The sequence below is a fragment of the Chlorocebus sabaeus genome, chromosome 20, assembly GCF_047675955.1.
Source record: "Chlorocebus sabaeus isolate Y175 chromosome 20, mChlSab1.0.hap1, whole genome shotgun sequence".
NCBI classification, from domain to species: Eukaryota; Metazoa; Chordata; class Mammalia; order Primates; family Cercopithecidae; genus Chlorocebus; species Chlorocebus sabaeus.
In genome coordinates this window covers 5,432,612-5,448,515 of record NC_132923.1, presented here as the reverse complement: position 1 = coordinate 5,448,515, position 15,904 = coordinate 5,432,612, and the positions used below count along the sequence as shown (strand labels likewise).

The window sequence follows — 15,904 nt, the reverse complement described above, 5'->3', positions numbered from 1 at the left end:
GGGATGGCTGGGTCAACTGGTATTTCTAGCTCGAGATCCTTGAGGAATCGCCACACTGTCTTCCACAATGGTTGAACTAGTTTACAGTCCCACCAACAGGCAAACACACATATTTCTAAGCAACTTAAAATCCTCCATAGCCAGGGTCGACTAGGTACTGAGCGTGCCAGGCTCTGCAGAGTGGAGATTTAAATCCAAGGTCATGGCAAAACATCTGAAGTTCATCACCAGTGCTGTGATGGTACAGGAAGGAAATGTGGAAGGTGCACACAGGACCCTAAAGAGAATCCTCACTATGGATGAGCTCCTTGAGGACACTAAACGTCCACGGTATAATGAGAAGCCATGCCACCAGCGACAGAGGGAAAGCTATGAAAGGTGCCAGCAGATCTACAACATGGAAATGGCTCCAAGATCAACTACTTGATGTGAAAGAATCGGGCAGATCTGTGGCAGGGTTGCTGAGGCCTGTGGATGAGACACCCAGTATGAAACCCTCATCCAATTTTGTCTCCATCTCTTTTCTTTCTACAAACTCATTTCCTATTACCGTTCTCTGCAATAAACTCAATCACATGTTTGCAAGAAGGCCTCCACATATAGAAAAAACCCCATTAGTCAGCAGTGGACCCTGTCTTTTATTAAGTGAAAGAAGAAACTGAGTCTGAAAGTAGTCTAGGAGTAGAATGGTATTTGCTAGGGCTGGAGGAGGGAGCAATGAGGAGTTATTGTTTAATAGGCACAGAGTTTCAGTTTGGGAAGATGAAGAAGTTTAGGAGATGATGGTCGGGCATGGTGGCTCATGCCTGTAATCTCAACACTTTGGAAGACTAAGGCGGGCAGACTACTTGAGACCAGGAGTTCAAGAAACCAGCCTGGCCCATATGGTGAAGCCTCATCTCTACTAAACATACAAAAAAAAAAAAAAATTAGCCAGGCATGGTGGCAGGTGCCTGTAGTCCCAGCTACTTAGGAGGCTGAGGCAGGAGAATCATCTGAACCTGGGAGGCAGAGGTTGCAGTAAGCCAAGGCCATGCCACTACACTCTAGCTCAGGTGACAGAGTGAAACTCCACAAAAAAAAAAAAAAAAAAAAAAAAAAAAAAAAAAAAAAAAACAGGAGATGGATGATGGATGGTGACGGTAGTTGCACAAAAAAGTGAATGTGTTTAATGCCATCGAACTGTATACTTAAATGGGTAAGATGGTAAATTTTATGTTTTACTACAATGAAAAATTTGTTGAAAGTAAAAAAAACAGTCCTCCATAGCTGATAGGATAGTGTAAATTCATTTCTGAAAAGTTGGCTCTGCCTTTCATAGTAAGTTCAAGGATCCATTAGAGTGGAATGCCCTCTGCTGTTATAGATAAATCTTATTTTTTTCTTTGAAAGAGAAAGCTCAGCTGCTGACCCACCCAGGTGAGGGCTCCTGCTGGTTATTACTTTGCCCCTTCTCCTAGGTGATCCGTACAGGATCATCCTAGTTGTATACTGCACAACTCCAGCAGAGGCAGTCAGTCCCACTGAGCACAATGTGAATGGTACCTACCCCAACTTCCCTAGGAGGTGTACATGGCACAAACTGCACAGCAGAATATGGTGTTCTGAGGCTACCCCTATTGTGAATGAGGACAAAGAAGAACAGTGAGTCAGGCCTAGTCACTACCTGAGTTTTCCGTGTGTGTCTCCTCCTGCTCGGGTCCCAATCCTTTGCAAGGCCTGGAGTCCTAGCTCTCCCACCTGGACAAGATTGCTTTCAGGTATTACAGTCTTCTTGTGATCAGCCTGCTTCCACAGGCCTGTCAAACTATCCAGGTTCTTGCTATAGATAGGATTTCAGGAATGTTTCTTCTGGGGAGCAGCAGTCTGAATGGGTCACGGCCAATGACTTAGGTAAGTGGGCAGTGCTTCGTGAATTCATTCAGCATTAATTCAGCACCTGTTAGGTGCCTTCGACTATGCTAAGATGTAGCAATTATATGGAGAATGTGATGAGATACGGCACTGGAGAAAGTTCCCATTCCAATCAGATAGGGACTTTAGTAGAGTAGATAGATCAGATAAAGGGTAGAAATGTATGGCAAGCTCTGCTTAGGTACACTGAGACTGAAGAGCTAGTGGGACATCCCTTCAGATGCTGATTTTGTATAGTGTTTGAAGAGCTTCTTGGCTAAGAAGTTAACCTGTGCCCACTGCTGGGATTCAGCTAACTGGCATTTCCAGTGGAGTGATGAGACAGACGTCTATTTACACACTTTATTCCTCTTTATAATCTAAATACATGCTGTTCTCTCTGTTGTATCATTCTTCTTCATTTCACCTTCACAGAACTAATTAGTCCATGTAAAAAAGGAAGACAAAAAATCAATAAGGATGTAGAAATGTGAACAGTACTATCAGTTAACTTTGCCTAATAGTTATTTATATAACACTACATTCAGCAAATGTAGAATGTATATTTCAAATGCATACAGAATATATTCAAGACACATTTATTTTTATGGTCCATTAAGTAAGTATCAAAGGATTTTAACCAAATTTCCTACAAAGGAGATTTGTAGGAAACCTCTACCTCCCAGGTTCAAGCAATGCTCCCTGCCTTTCAGCCTCCCAAGTAGCTGGGATTACAGGTGCCTGCCACCACAACTGGCTATTTATTTATTTATTTATTTAGACAGTCTCATTCTGTTGCCCAGGCTGAAGCGCAGTGGCACGATCTAGGCTCACTGCAAGCTCCGCCTCCTGGGTTCACGTCATTCTCCTGGCTCAGCCTCCCAAGTAACTGGGACTACAGGCGCCCGCCATCATGCCCTGCTAATTTTTTGTATTTTTAGTAGAGAACGGGTTTCACCACGTTGGCCAGGCTGGTCTTGAACTCATGACTTCAGGTGATCTGCCCACCTCAGCCTCCCAAAGAGCTGGGAATACAGGCATGAGCCACCAAACCGCACCAAGCCCACAGTTCTTAATAATGCATGGATCAAAGAAAAAAACTCAAGGTGAATTAGAAATTAAAAACACATGTCAAAAATTTGTGGAAAGCCACTAAAATAGTACTAAAAGGAAATTTCACAGTTTTAAATGTTTATAAACAGAAAAGATTGCTAGAATTTATTATCTAAAATTCTACCTTAATGTAGTGAAAGTTCAAGTAAACCCAAAATAATAGAAGAACGGTAACAATAAAGATAAGAGTTGGTATTAATTAAATAGAGCAAAACAACAATAGAAAATCATAGTAAATCTAAAATTGTTTGTAAAGATAACTAAAATTAATAAATTTCCAGCAAAACCAAAAAAGAAAAAATTCACAAATTACTAATGCACTATCATACACTAATGTAAGGATGCCTAGAGCTATAGATGTAAAAAGGATAATAAGGAATCATTGTAAACAACTTTATGTCAACACATTCCATAACCTAGATGGAATAGAAAAGGTCTTCACTGTCCACAGCCACACTCTGTGTGACCAGTGTCCACCTGCTGCTTCCTTCTTTGGGGCAGCATTTTTGTGGCTTCTTCACAGATTTCCCCACCAGGATCTTCCACTTAGGATCCCCTGACATTGATGAAGCCTGCTATAGCCAGCTACTTAGAACATTCCCCTTATCCCTTGACTTCCAGTGGACTTCCCCTCAACATGCCCTCTGCTGAGGTCACCTCATCCTGCATCCTTGTGGACAAGGTCACTTTCAAGATGACCCAGTCTGGTTCACAGTGAACCATAGGAAACATGTGCCTTTCCTGCCAAACTCTGAGTGAGCAGGTTATTCCTGATGCAGTTTCATCTTTGCATTCTGTTATTACAGGGAGCTTCATCCAGTTGCTCACATTTAGACCCTTTCAAATGTAAGTCGGATACCGGTATCAGGGCCTTCCCAACTCCAGAAAGAACGCGGTCAGCTTTGTAAGAGATTTTCTGTAACCTCCATCATTTTGTTTGAGAGAAGACGGTGGAAGATGATGTAACATATAAAAAACTCTTTTAAAAGTAATTCCTTACTACCAATATATTCTTAGAAAATTCTTTTCCTTCTCTTAAAAATCTAGAGGCTCATATGGCAAAAGCAGTTTTCCGATCTCTTAGCATTTCCGACACAAATGGTCTATAATGTATTTTCTTGCACATTTGGTCTGGTACTTATTTTTCTAGGTGTGCCAAAACCTCAGTACTGCACACAATAAAAATCACAATTAAAATTTTATGAGAGCAATATATAGTTTATTAATAATAAAGAAAATATAGGAGAGTATTACACCACCTCCACCCATAACAAATGCCAAAATAAATACTCATTGAACATTTTGGTTCTCCCTAATATTCTCCTTCACAATGTGATGTAAAACAAGCCTTGACCCTAAGCTTGACAAACGGATGACAGACACATAGGTAAGTAGATAGATGATAGATAGATAGATAGATAGATAGATAATAGACAGATAGGGTGGTAGATAATTTTTCATCAGCTTTAATTGCCACTCATAATAGATTGTAGAAATAAAAATCTATTCCTTCATCATGTGCAACATCTTTACAGCTTCTCCCTTCAAAAGATGGAATTTTTCTTCACTCCTAGAATCTGGGCTGCTTTAATAACTTGCCTTGGCCAATAGGATGGTAGTGGACATGTTGCAAGCAGAGCTTTGGAAAGCATTTTCCCATTTCAGGCTTGCCTTCTTGCTGCTCTGGGAAACTCTGCTGTGATGTGAACGAGCCCAAGCTAACTACTGGATGATGAGAGACATGTTGCCCACCACCTGTCACCCCAGGAGAGGTACCTGACTGTCCTACAGCTGACCACAGACCCATGAGTGAGTCCAGCTGAGACCAGAACTGTCCAACTGAGCCCAGTTCAGATTGCTGACCTAATGAGTTAAACAAACAGCAGTTGTTGTTAGTTGCTAAATTTTAAAGTAGTTGGCTACATAACAATAGATAACTGATATGCCAGTTTTACATAGCCTTAATAAATGCTCTGTTTTTAAGTATTTTAAGGAAGGATGAATTATTTATTTACACTAAAATTTACAAGGGTACAAGGGGGCTATAAATAAATTATTTTCCTCTCATTATACGTACACTGTAGCATTACTAAGTTCCGCCTCTCTCTATGGATTCTTTATCCCGACAGAAGAATCATGGTTCATTCATGAGTATCCTGTTGCTCTCTTTCCATAGAGCCTAGCACAGTGATTGATACACAGTTGATAATCAACAAATATATGTTGACTAAATTAACGGTGTTTGAATAAAAATAAAAAGACACTTATTCTAAGTATCGAGAAAATTAGGAATGAAAAGAGAGAGAGCATACTCTTTGTCTTTTTCACCTTAAATCTTAAATTTTCTTTCTATATTTATTTTTTCGTGTATATAAAAAACACTAGGATCTCCTCCACATATTTTCAGCCTACAATTCATTTGATTTCATCTCTTTATTCCTCATTTCAAAAAGTGGTGGCATGCCCTGAAAAAGGTAGAGAAAGTCCTGATACAGGAAAGTGACAACTCCAGCCCAAACTATATGGAATAATAATAGTGTAGGTACACAGAAGATGACCTGAAGAATCTGGAAGAAGTGGACTTCAGATAGGATTAGAACAGAAAGTATTCTCTTTGTTAACGTGAGTAAGGAAAATCACCATTTTCTTAGCAAAGAAAGACTGCAATTAAGCATCAGAAACTACTGTATCATATTCTTAGTTGCTACATAAAAGATATATTTGAATTACTCTATATACATCTCATTACAGAGCATAGATTTAACCACTTGTAATGAATTCTTTCATTGGAGGGGCATAATATTGACATAAGACCTGACAACACCTGTGACACATCTCAGTCCTGTAAAAGAGCCCTATTTGCTTTTTTCTTTCCTCTCATGAGCCCCTGTACTAAACAGTTTATTCTGGAGTAACCAGAACAGGAGCTTTTTAACACGAGAATGACTATCTTAAATAAGGTCTACATTTAGATTAAGGCCGGTCAAAGAACCCACTTAGGGTACAGCAGGGGCTTAGGCCATCAAGATTAATAAATAACCTGAATACACCATGACAAAGTCGGGTTTTATATCAGGAATTTGAGGGCGGTTTGACATTGGAAAATATGTTAATATAATTTACTGTATTAATAGGTTCAAAGAGATAAATATAATTGCCTTCATAAGTGCTGAAAAAGTCTGATGAAACTCAACAGCCATTTCTCGTAAAAGTCTCTTAAGAAAACAGGAATTTATAGATGCTTCCTTAACATGTTACAAGTATATTTACCTAAAATCTAAGACGAGAATCATATTTAATGAGAAAATATTGAAAGTAGTTCCACTAAAGTCATAAAAAAGGCAAGAATTCTCACTATTTACCATTGTTCTGGAGACATTATTCAAAGTAGTTTAAATAGAGAAAACAGTTAGGTGTATACGAAATAAACAAGAAAAAAAGGCTATTGATATCTACAGGTAACATTATAGTACATCTGGAAAACATTAAGGATAAATGATAAAGATAACACAATAAAATAATTTAAGAAAGTACCAAGATATAAAATTAACCTGCAAAATTAATAAAATTTATATATCCAAATACTGACACGTATTGTTGGAATTATGTTATTAAAAACATTCGACAAAAAAATGTAAACAACAATAAAAACACATACTTAGAAATAAACTTAACATGTATACCAAAAGTATCTGAGACAGGTCTCAATCAATTTAGAAGTTTATTTTGCCAAGGTTAAGGACATACTCACCACATACTCTGGGGAAGTCCTGAGAACATGTGCCCAAGGCAGTCAGATTATAGTTTGGTTTATATATTTTAGGGAGACATAAGACATCAATCAGTACAGCAGTCCCCAACCTTTATGGTGCCAGAGACCAGATTTTTCCATGGGCAATTATTACTATAACAACATTAGCAATAATAAAGAAAATTATTCCAAATGCTAAAAAATAAAATAAAAATAAATATGTAAAAAAAATAGATATATTTTGGGGTAAAACACTTTGATTTCTTTTAGGGACTATTATCGGTCATGTTGTTATCATATTGCTACAAAGAGTCTGCTTTGTCAGTCCTAAGGTCTCTGTTTTAATGTTAATGCTGGTCAGTTGTGCCTGAATTCCCAAGGCAGGAGGGCATAATGAGACACATCTGACCCCCCATTCCCATCATGGTTTATACTCATGTTTAGGGTTAACTTTGGAATGTCTTTGGCCAAGAGGAGGGCTCCATTTAGTTGGTTGGTTGTGGGGGAGGGATTTGAATTTTGTTTTTGATTTACATAAGAGATGCTCAAAACCTAAAATCACAAAAGTACACTGAAACAAGTGGAAAGACATTCTTATTTTTGGTTAGGCATCATCAAGCTAGACAAATTCCCACTAAAGTTCTTACAAGGGAGAAGAGAGGACTTGTGCTTACAGTGGAATGGTAAATGGCAGTGGAGAGTGTTTAGGGGGTGCTGGAGGGGGAAAATCATCCTTTTTCACTATTGCATTAAAAATTGGCTCAGGAAATCAGTGGAATACCTGTGGGATGAAAGTTTGATGAGAAGCAGGATACTTGTTTGGTATTAAAGTGTCTCCTCACAAATTTCTTACTCGGTGCAAGTGGGAGAAAGTGTAACTACAGTGAGGAGAAAAAAAGACCCCACCTTGACTACATAATGGAAACTGACATTGTCAGTGAGGGGCAGATGCACATCTTGAGCCTTGACTTGTGATACACTAAGGCAACAGCATCACATATGTCATTTTCTTGCTGGGAATTCATGAGAAGCATCAGACAGATTCAAAATGAGAAACACCCTTTTCTTAAAAAACAGAGTCAAAGGAACAATGTACCAAATATATATATATATACACCTGTGGAAACGCTCCAGATTAAAGGAGCCTAAGAGACATAACAGTTAAATTACTATAGACTGTATCCTCTACTGGATCCAGGAGGAAAAAATGCTATAAAAATCATTATTGGGTCAATTAACAAAATCACAATACAGGTGATAGATTAGATAATTATTATCTCTTTATACCATTTCCAGCCTCTTTTCAAGAGGCAGCATACTCCAATTGATAAAAGAGAAACTCAGACCTTGAAAAAAGAAAACATATTCCTCTGCCCAGACAATATGGAGGAAACACATGTGGATACACAGAGAAGTCTGGCAGAACCTGAAGAAGAGAAATGGACTGAGTAGAACAGATGGTTCTCTCAATCACGTAGATTAAAAAATTATCTCCTTGATGAGGAAGGATTGAAATTGCACAGTACAATATTCCCAAGGCTAAGTAGAGAGTGCTCATGAGTAAACTGTATATGTGTCTCCTTACAGAGCACTTATTTCCCCATTAACATAACATCACCTCTTCAGGTAGTTCTGCTTTACTCTCTTCTTGTGAGCCCCATACTGACTCATTTATTTTGACATTAACAGAATAAGGGCTTTGAACATGGAAATTTCTATCTTTCACAGGGCCTAGGTTTAGAATCAGAGATGTCCAGGGAATAAGCTTTGAATCACAGAAGGGCTAATTAAGGCTAATAAGCGGTAGGAAGCAAGCTGGCCTCCCTACTTAGTGCTCCTCTGAGGTGTGATTCCGTAAGCTACTTGCTTTACTGTCACTTTTGATTTCCCATTTAAAAGAGGAACATGAATGTGGATTAAGCAAGGCTACTTAAATATTTAATAAAAGGTGGAAATGAAAACTGATCCCCCTAGCAAAATTTAAAAAGCATAAATCTAATCAACAGAACTACCAGCAAAGAGCCAATATATGTTATATGTTGTTCAAGGCCACACAGCTAGTAAGTGACAGAGTGGGAATTAGAACTAGGTCTACCTGGCTCCAAAACCCAAAACTCATGCTCTTAGCCTCTGAACTATAATGCTGCCTTTTTCTCTTTTTTTTTGAGATCACTCTGTCACCCAGGCTGGAGTGCAATCACTGCAACCTCCACCTCCAGGTTCAAGCGATTCTCCTGCCTCAGCCTCCCGAGTAGCTGGGATTACAGGCAACCACCACTATGCCCAACTAATTTTTGTATTTTTAGTAGAGACAGGGTTTCACCATGTTAATCAGGCTGGTCTTGAACTCTTGACTTCAGGTGATCTGCCCACCTCGGCCTCCCAAAGTGCTGGGATTACAGGTGTGAGCCATCGTGCAAGGCCAATGCTGCTTTTTAAATATTGTTCCAGGAAAGTCCAGAAAAGCATGGGTAGAAGTTCTACGGCAGAGCACACTAGGGACACAAGGACAGCTAGGGATGGTTTTGCTGCCAGCAGGATGTGGGCAACCAGTCCGGGTTCAGCCAGGGCACCCTGGACAGGCAGGCTCGCTGAGTTTCCTCCCTGTGGACTCCAGTCTTTGGGCTGCCATAACCTGTTCTATGTCCTCTTGGATTCCTCATTGCAGATACTTAAAGAAAGGAAAATCATTGTGATTCTGTCATGACCCTGAGGGAGGCCACAGTGCAGGTGTCCTGTCTGCCCGGCAGCATCCACAAGGGCCCAGACTGACAGGGTCGGTGCTGGAGGTTTAACTCCTAAGTCTTTAGGACCTCCTTTCTGTGAGTGATCAGAAATTTTCTGCACTAATCAACCCTGAGCTTTTGTGAATTGAAAAAAGTATTAATAATAATCAGCCATCAGTAATGGAGTATCTGTAAACAGGCAATGTAACTAAACATTTACAGTCATAGAGAGCTCATGGTATCTGGGTCAACTTATTCTATCCTCAGTTTTTTCTTCTGATGAGTTGACAGAAAAATGTTTTCCTGTAATTTCCATATATAGGTAGAGATTTCTCCTCAGGAATTGCACAGAGCAAATTTAATCTAAGTGTCTAGAGACGGTGATCATGTTCCCTTAAGTCCTGGATCTGTTCCTCATGTGACATAATGTGGAGCTGCTTCTTCATCCTGGTCACTGTGAGGGATGGAGGTAGGTGAAAAAATGAGAACAACAGAAGAGAATCGAAGCTACTATCTACAAGTGTTTGCAGATGTACACAGGAAAGAACAACCAAACCCACAAGAATCCAGATCTATAGCTCATAGAAAGCATATAGCAGCCTAGGAGAGGCCGAATCATTCTGATAACTGTCTCAGAACATCAGGTTTTGCCTTCTCTAGCCTAGAAAGCATATCTCCAGTGACTCTCACCGGTGGGCCCCACCCAGCTCCAAGGCCTATCAATCCTAAGCAAGGCAAGTGCATATTATGAGTCTCATCTTGGCCAACAAGGACTGAAATGAATCTTCCTGGACTAATATTATGGTGGTGGGCCTCCTGAACGACCTGAAACCTATTAGCTCTCACATCTTTGATGATCCAAACTCTATCTTGACACAGTACTTATTTCCTGCCAGTTGTTCCTCCTGAAGACACTATTGCCTTTATCCCCCAGCCCACACAAGACAATGTGGACATAACAGACAAGAAGTAGAGGCAAAGTTGGCATTTCTGGTGAGTCTAAAGGTTCTGTGATGTTCTTTCACAGATAATACCTTCATTCAAGCATTCATTCATTCAGTAACCATTTATTGCATGCCAAGCACTGGGATTATAAGGGGGAACAACTTGGATGGTTTCCTACTTTCAGAGTCCACAGCCTAGTAATTGACCTATGCAATCCATAGAAATTGAGGTGAAAGAAACTGTGCTTACAGGACTCTGTAAGTCCCCCACCACCTTTAGGTTACTGTTAATTAGGCAATCACATAGCAACAACAACAAAAGAAAAGTTCACTGGGAGGAATAACATTAGCTCATCCCAAGTTTGGGCCAGTGGAGCTCCTGAGGATGGAAATTTTGGAAACTATTCAAAGAGCCTCGGGGTCAGGGGCTTCACAATGATGCCAAACAAACAGGACATGGGGCTCACTTTTCATTACAGTAGACTGCAGGGTGTCTTCTAGCCTTCAGTGTGTGTCTTACATCAATGTTCTTCAGAAAACTGTCTACTTCCAGACAGCTTTGGGCTCTTTCCCTAAAATCCTGCACCACTTGTCTCAGCTGGCGGAGTCTCCTGTTACTAACCTCATCTCAATTCCCTGAACACCTTGGCTTCTACAACTTCCACCTTCCCTCCCTTCCATTCCTCTGTCTTGGACCTCATCATTGCCAGAACTGCTTCTCCTCTGAAATATGAAATGCACCAGCCAAACCTCTGAACATAGCTTCTCATTTCCTCAGCTTTCTAACACTTTCTTTTTCCCAGCTCTTTTCATTGAGGTCCCCTATCCCCTAACTTGTTTCTATTTCCATTTTTTTAACTGACCATTTGCTGATCTTCTCTAATCCTGATCCACGGTAAACAACTTGAGTTGGTCTCTTAACCATAGCCTAACTTATCAGGTATTTGATACAATCTGTCTTTTAACCCTCTTTATCTCAGCACATCCTCAAGAAGGCAATAAAGGGAATGTCTCCCTCTGTACTTTGTTACCGTCAGTGCAAACCCTGATGGAATCAAAACCTGCACTTACTCTTCATCCCTAGCCTTAAATTGAAGCCAAATGTTTCATAAACACTCAAATCTCAAGATATCAATCCTAAACCAAAGGTATTCTAGACCTACACCCGATTATGACTCTAATGCCAAAACTCCCATAAATGTTGTCAGAAACACAAAAGTGAATCCATTTTAACACTATATCTATTTAATCCAAAATCACATGGAAAAACTTTCTAATGACCCAGGTGCTTGGGTACATCTCCTAAAACATATTTAAATGCCAACCCAAATACTAATTTTAGTTACCATGCAACATATTGACTTCAAAGTTGTTTCTAGATAATTTCTGTTCAATTAGATTTGTAACCAGATGTACTGGATAAAAATCTACAAAAAACATAAACTAAAGTGTATAAAAATTATAACTTTTCTATGTGTATAATTAAATTTAATTTCTATCTCTAATCTCCATTCTGCCTACTGCCAAATAAGTAAATAGACATTAATCTTGCTAAATCAGGTTCATTTCAATTATGTCAGGGTTTTCTCACTCAGCCTGATATTTCCCTCTCCCCTTTTTCTCTGAAAATGACTCTGGAATAAGAGGCATGCATGCAGTGCAGAAAGGCACACGTTGGGGATCAGGCCCTTAGGAATCACTTTCTATCCATGTAGGCGACTGGAGCATGTCTTTTGGCCTTCAGGCTAGATCATTTCTCCAGGTTGATACCTGTTAAGATGTCCATAACCCTGCAGGTCATTCCATGCAATTTGCTTCCTTGCCTCAAATATGGCCCCCAGAGGAGATTTTGTGGGGCTCCTTCAGGCTCACTAAATATAAATTCCTTAGGGACAGAGATGCCACCTAAGTTGTACACCATTGTTCTCCCAGTTTGTAGCATAATACCTAGAATATAATACAGATTCAGTAAATGCCTGCTGATTGATAGACTCTTTGTGCCTTGGTTCCCCCACATAGCAATCTCTAACCTGTTTCTAAGTCCTGGCAGAATAGAGGATTTCTTGTTGTCCAGAGCTCTGTATATAAAGCAAGTATGAATTTGGATTTCCCACAACTTATCTGAAGGTTGAGTGGAATCTGACACCCACACTTCTTTGAATCTCTTAAAACAGAGATTGGGTATCACATGTCATGACACTCCTGGATACCAATAAATTAGGTTCTGCTTTCTCATCAACATCCATTTTGACAAGGTAGCACTTTCAAAAATACCAAAATCCAACCTCCAAAAGTTTTAAACAGTAACACAGACTTTTATAGACTATCTCTTGAGGAGACAGAAAGTTCAGGGAGTGACATGATGGATATTATAATACACGGTACATTAAAAAACTTTTTTATATTGTCCTTTAGAAATATCTCTTGTCAAACGTTGTCATCATTGCACCAGCTCACCCTAAATCTCTTATTTTTCCTAAGTTTTCAGCTTCCTTGTCTCACTTTAGACCTCCTATCCCCATTTCCTTACTCTCTTGCCCCTCCTCTCACCTGCCAGAGCTTTCCTTTATATTTTGTCGTTGTGTTCCTTCAAGTTCCCTCTCTTCATTAGAAAGACCCTAAAAGCTGCTACTTCAAATCCAGGAGCTGACATGTAAAATATACTGCATTCAATAATATGCTAAGTAAGTATCTATTAGAGTTGTGCTCCTGTCAGCTAAAATATAAGGATAATTTGAAAAGCAAATAATTATTAGAACCCAGTCTAGTGGTGGAAGCCTAGTGGAAGATTGGTGAGGGGTGCTCATAGCCTCAAATCAGACTCGAAATGTTGTTAAGATGTCCTTCAAATCCAAGGACACTGAGCTGCAAGTCCATTTCATTTATAAGACATGGATTTGAAGTCTATTGGCACAGAAACTATAAAACAAAACTCAACTTATTTTTTCACAGTTTTGTAAAAAACAATCCCAGAAGTCTTGCTCTAGATCTCATGCCTTAACCCAAAGTTCAGTTCTCTATGCAGCATCAGTGCACTGACACTGTAAAGTCAAGGTGCCTGGCTGGTTATGACAGAGACTTCCAGTTGCACATCAATTATTCAATCCCCCCTTCTTATTTGGTAAATGCAGAGGACAGCCATGCGACCAGATGAACATCCAGATTTCCCATCCACCTCTTTGCAGATAGGGGTAGACACATGACTGCATTATGCACAAGGATATGTAGGTTGAAGTTGTTGGGTGGTACTTCTGGGAAAGTTTTTGTGAATCTCTTTGAAATGATTCAATCTTTGCATGAATAGATATCTTTTAGGTGAAAGAAAAACAAGTTCCTAACATTTAAGCCATGATCATTTCAGGTTTTTGTAACTAGCAATTAAGCAAATTCCTAATATTTAGTAACTCAAAATTACGTCGAGATGCTAAAATTGTTTTTTTAATGATTAAGGGGCTTATTTCAATGAAGGTGAAAATAAGAAATGAGATGATGAAGTAAACATATATTAATATTTTTCTACTTATTGAAAAGTGACCTTTGTATATTTGGTGTTTTGAATATATAAATTAAGATAATGTGGAATATTATAGTATCTAATAAATTAACCATGAGATTCCAATTTTTAAAATGTGTAACAAGTAAGTTATTTAGAATTGTTGGGGGGGATTGAGAGGAAAAACAATCAACATTTATTTGAGCTCTAATATGTTTTCCACATGTTTTCTAATTAAGAAGGAATTTTCATTGTATCCTAGTGAAACAGTCCTAAATACTCCAAATTATCAGCATATTTTCTTGAAGATAGTATGTTTTCATAATACTCCATGGCTTCAATCTGATCATCTTAAATTTATGATTCTTATTTTTTATGTTTATCCTCCTTTTGGTTCTCTTTTTCCTCTTCATTTAATAATTTATACAGCTCTCATTTTTCTGTTTAGTATAACAAAGAATAGAATAACCAAATTCAATAAGTGCAAAACTCTTATCTCTGTGTTTATAAAAATGCCCAGTGGTATGCACAGCAAACAACTTGCCAAATGCATTAAACATTGAAGAGCAAAGGACGCTCAAGAGAAACAAGTATCATAACTAAGACTGTCAGAACTCCAAACCTCTGATAGGAAACTTCTTTGGTTAAAAACACAGGCAAGCATTATTGTAGCAGCATGTAATTATACCAGCCCATACTGATGATGCTCTATCTCCTAACCACTGATTTAGAGAAATCACAGCACACCTGTCTATTTTTCATGACCTGGCCTCTTAAGTGACCAATTAAATAAACCGAACCACTGGATGGTTGAGAAAAAATTTGTCCCATAGAACTGTGGTTTGAAGTTAAAATTTATAAGAGAATTTTATTCAGTTTGTAAACATAATTGAGGAGAACTTAATAGTCACCATATTTATAAGTGCAAGTTATTTGATTTGTGATTGCTTGAGTACATGAGAAGATTTGTTAGACAATTTACTGGAAAACGAAATCAAATACAGTGCATTAGATTTAAAAACACAGTTTATTGCGGCACTATTCACAATAGCAAAGACTTGGAACTAACCCAAATGTCCATTGATAATAGACTGGAAAAAGAAAATGTGGCACATATATACCATGGAATACTATGCAGCCGTTAAAAGGATGAGTTCATGGCCTTTTCAGGGACATGGATGAAGCTGGAAACCATCATTCTAAGCAAACTGTCACAAGGACAGAACACCAAATACCACATATTCTCACTCATAAGTGGAAGTTGAACAATGAGAACACATGAATACAGGGAGGGGGACATCACACATCGGGGCCTGTCAGGGGGTGAGGGGATGGGGGAGGGATAGCATTAGGAGAAATACCTAATGAAATGACGAGTTGATAGGTGCAGCAAACCAACATGGCACATGTATACCTATGTAACAAACCTGCACATGGTGCACATGTACCCTAGAACTTAAAGTGTAATAATAAAAAAAAAAATAAAAATGCAGTTGAAAGTGTCTAGGAAATTTAACTAAGAAATTTAAAAATTTCCTTTTCAAAATACTTGCTAAATTTTCATTCTTGTAAACTCATATTTGGAAGTATTACTTTAAACTGTAAGCATCTGAAAAGCCTTGTATGTGCCTCCAAGCCACCCTCAACTACACTCCAAACTTCACACTGACACTCTCCTTTGGTTATGTGAATCAGCCCAACTGAGCAGTACAAACAAAGAATTTTCCACAAAAGACAAGGATAGAGGAAATACAGAATAGAAAACACTTTTGCTTTTGTCCCTGTCAACTTTTTATCCAGGGAAATTATTGTAATCTTTTCAAAGAGGTTTTTGAAATTTAATTGGGTCACTTAGGACCCCTGCAACTTCAAAGTTTATGCTCATCCTTGATATTATTTTGTTCTTACTGGTTTGCATGGCTCCTCCCTGCAGCCCTTTGGAGTGATTTTACCTGGCTCAGCCTACATATGTTTGCCAGAATTC

The 15,904-nt window shown here is 38.8% G+C and overlaps 1 pseudogene; it reads left to right on the top strand.

Annotated features, from left to right (window-relative positions):
* Positions 1 to 202: 202 nt before the first annotated feature.
* On the top strand, positions 203 to 465 carry LOC119624220 (small ribosomal subunit protein bS21m pseudogene; annotated as a pseudogene).
* The last annotated feature ends 15,439 nt before the right edge of the window (positions 466 to 15,904 follow it).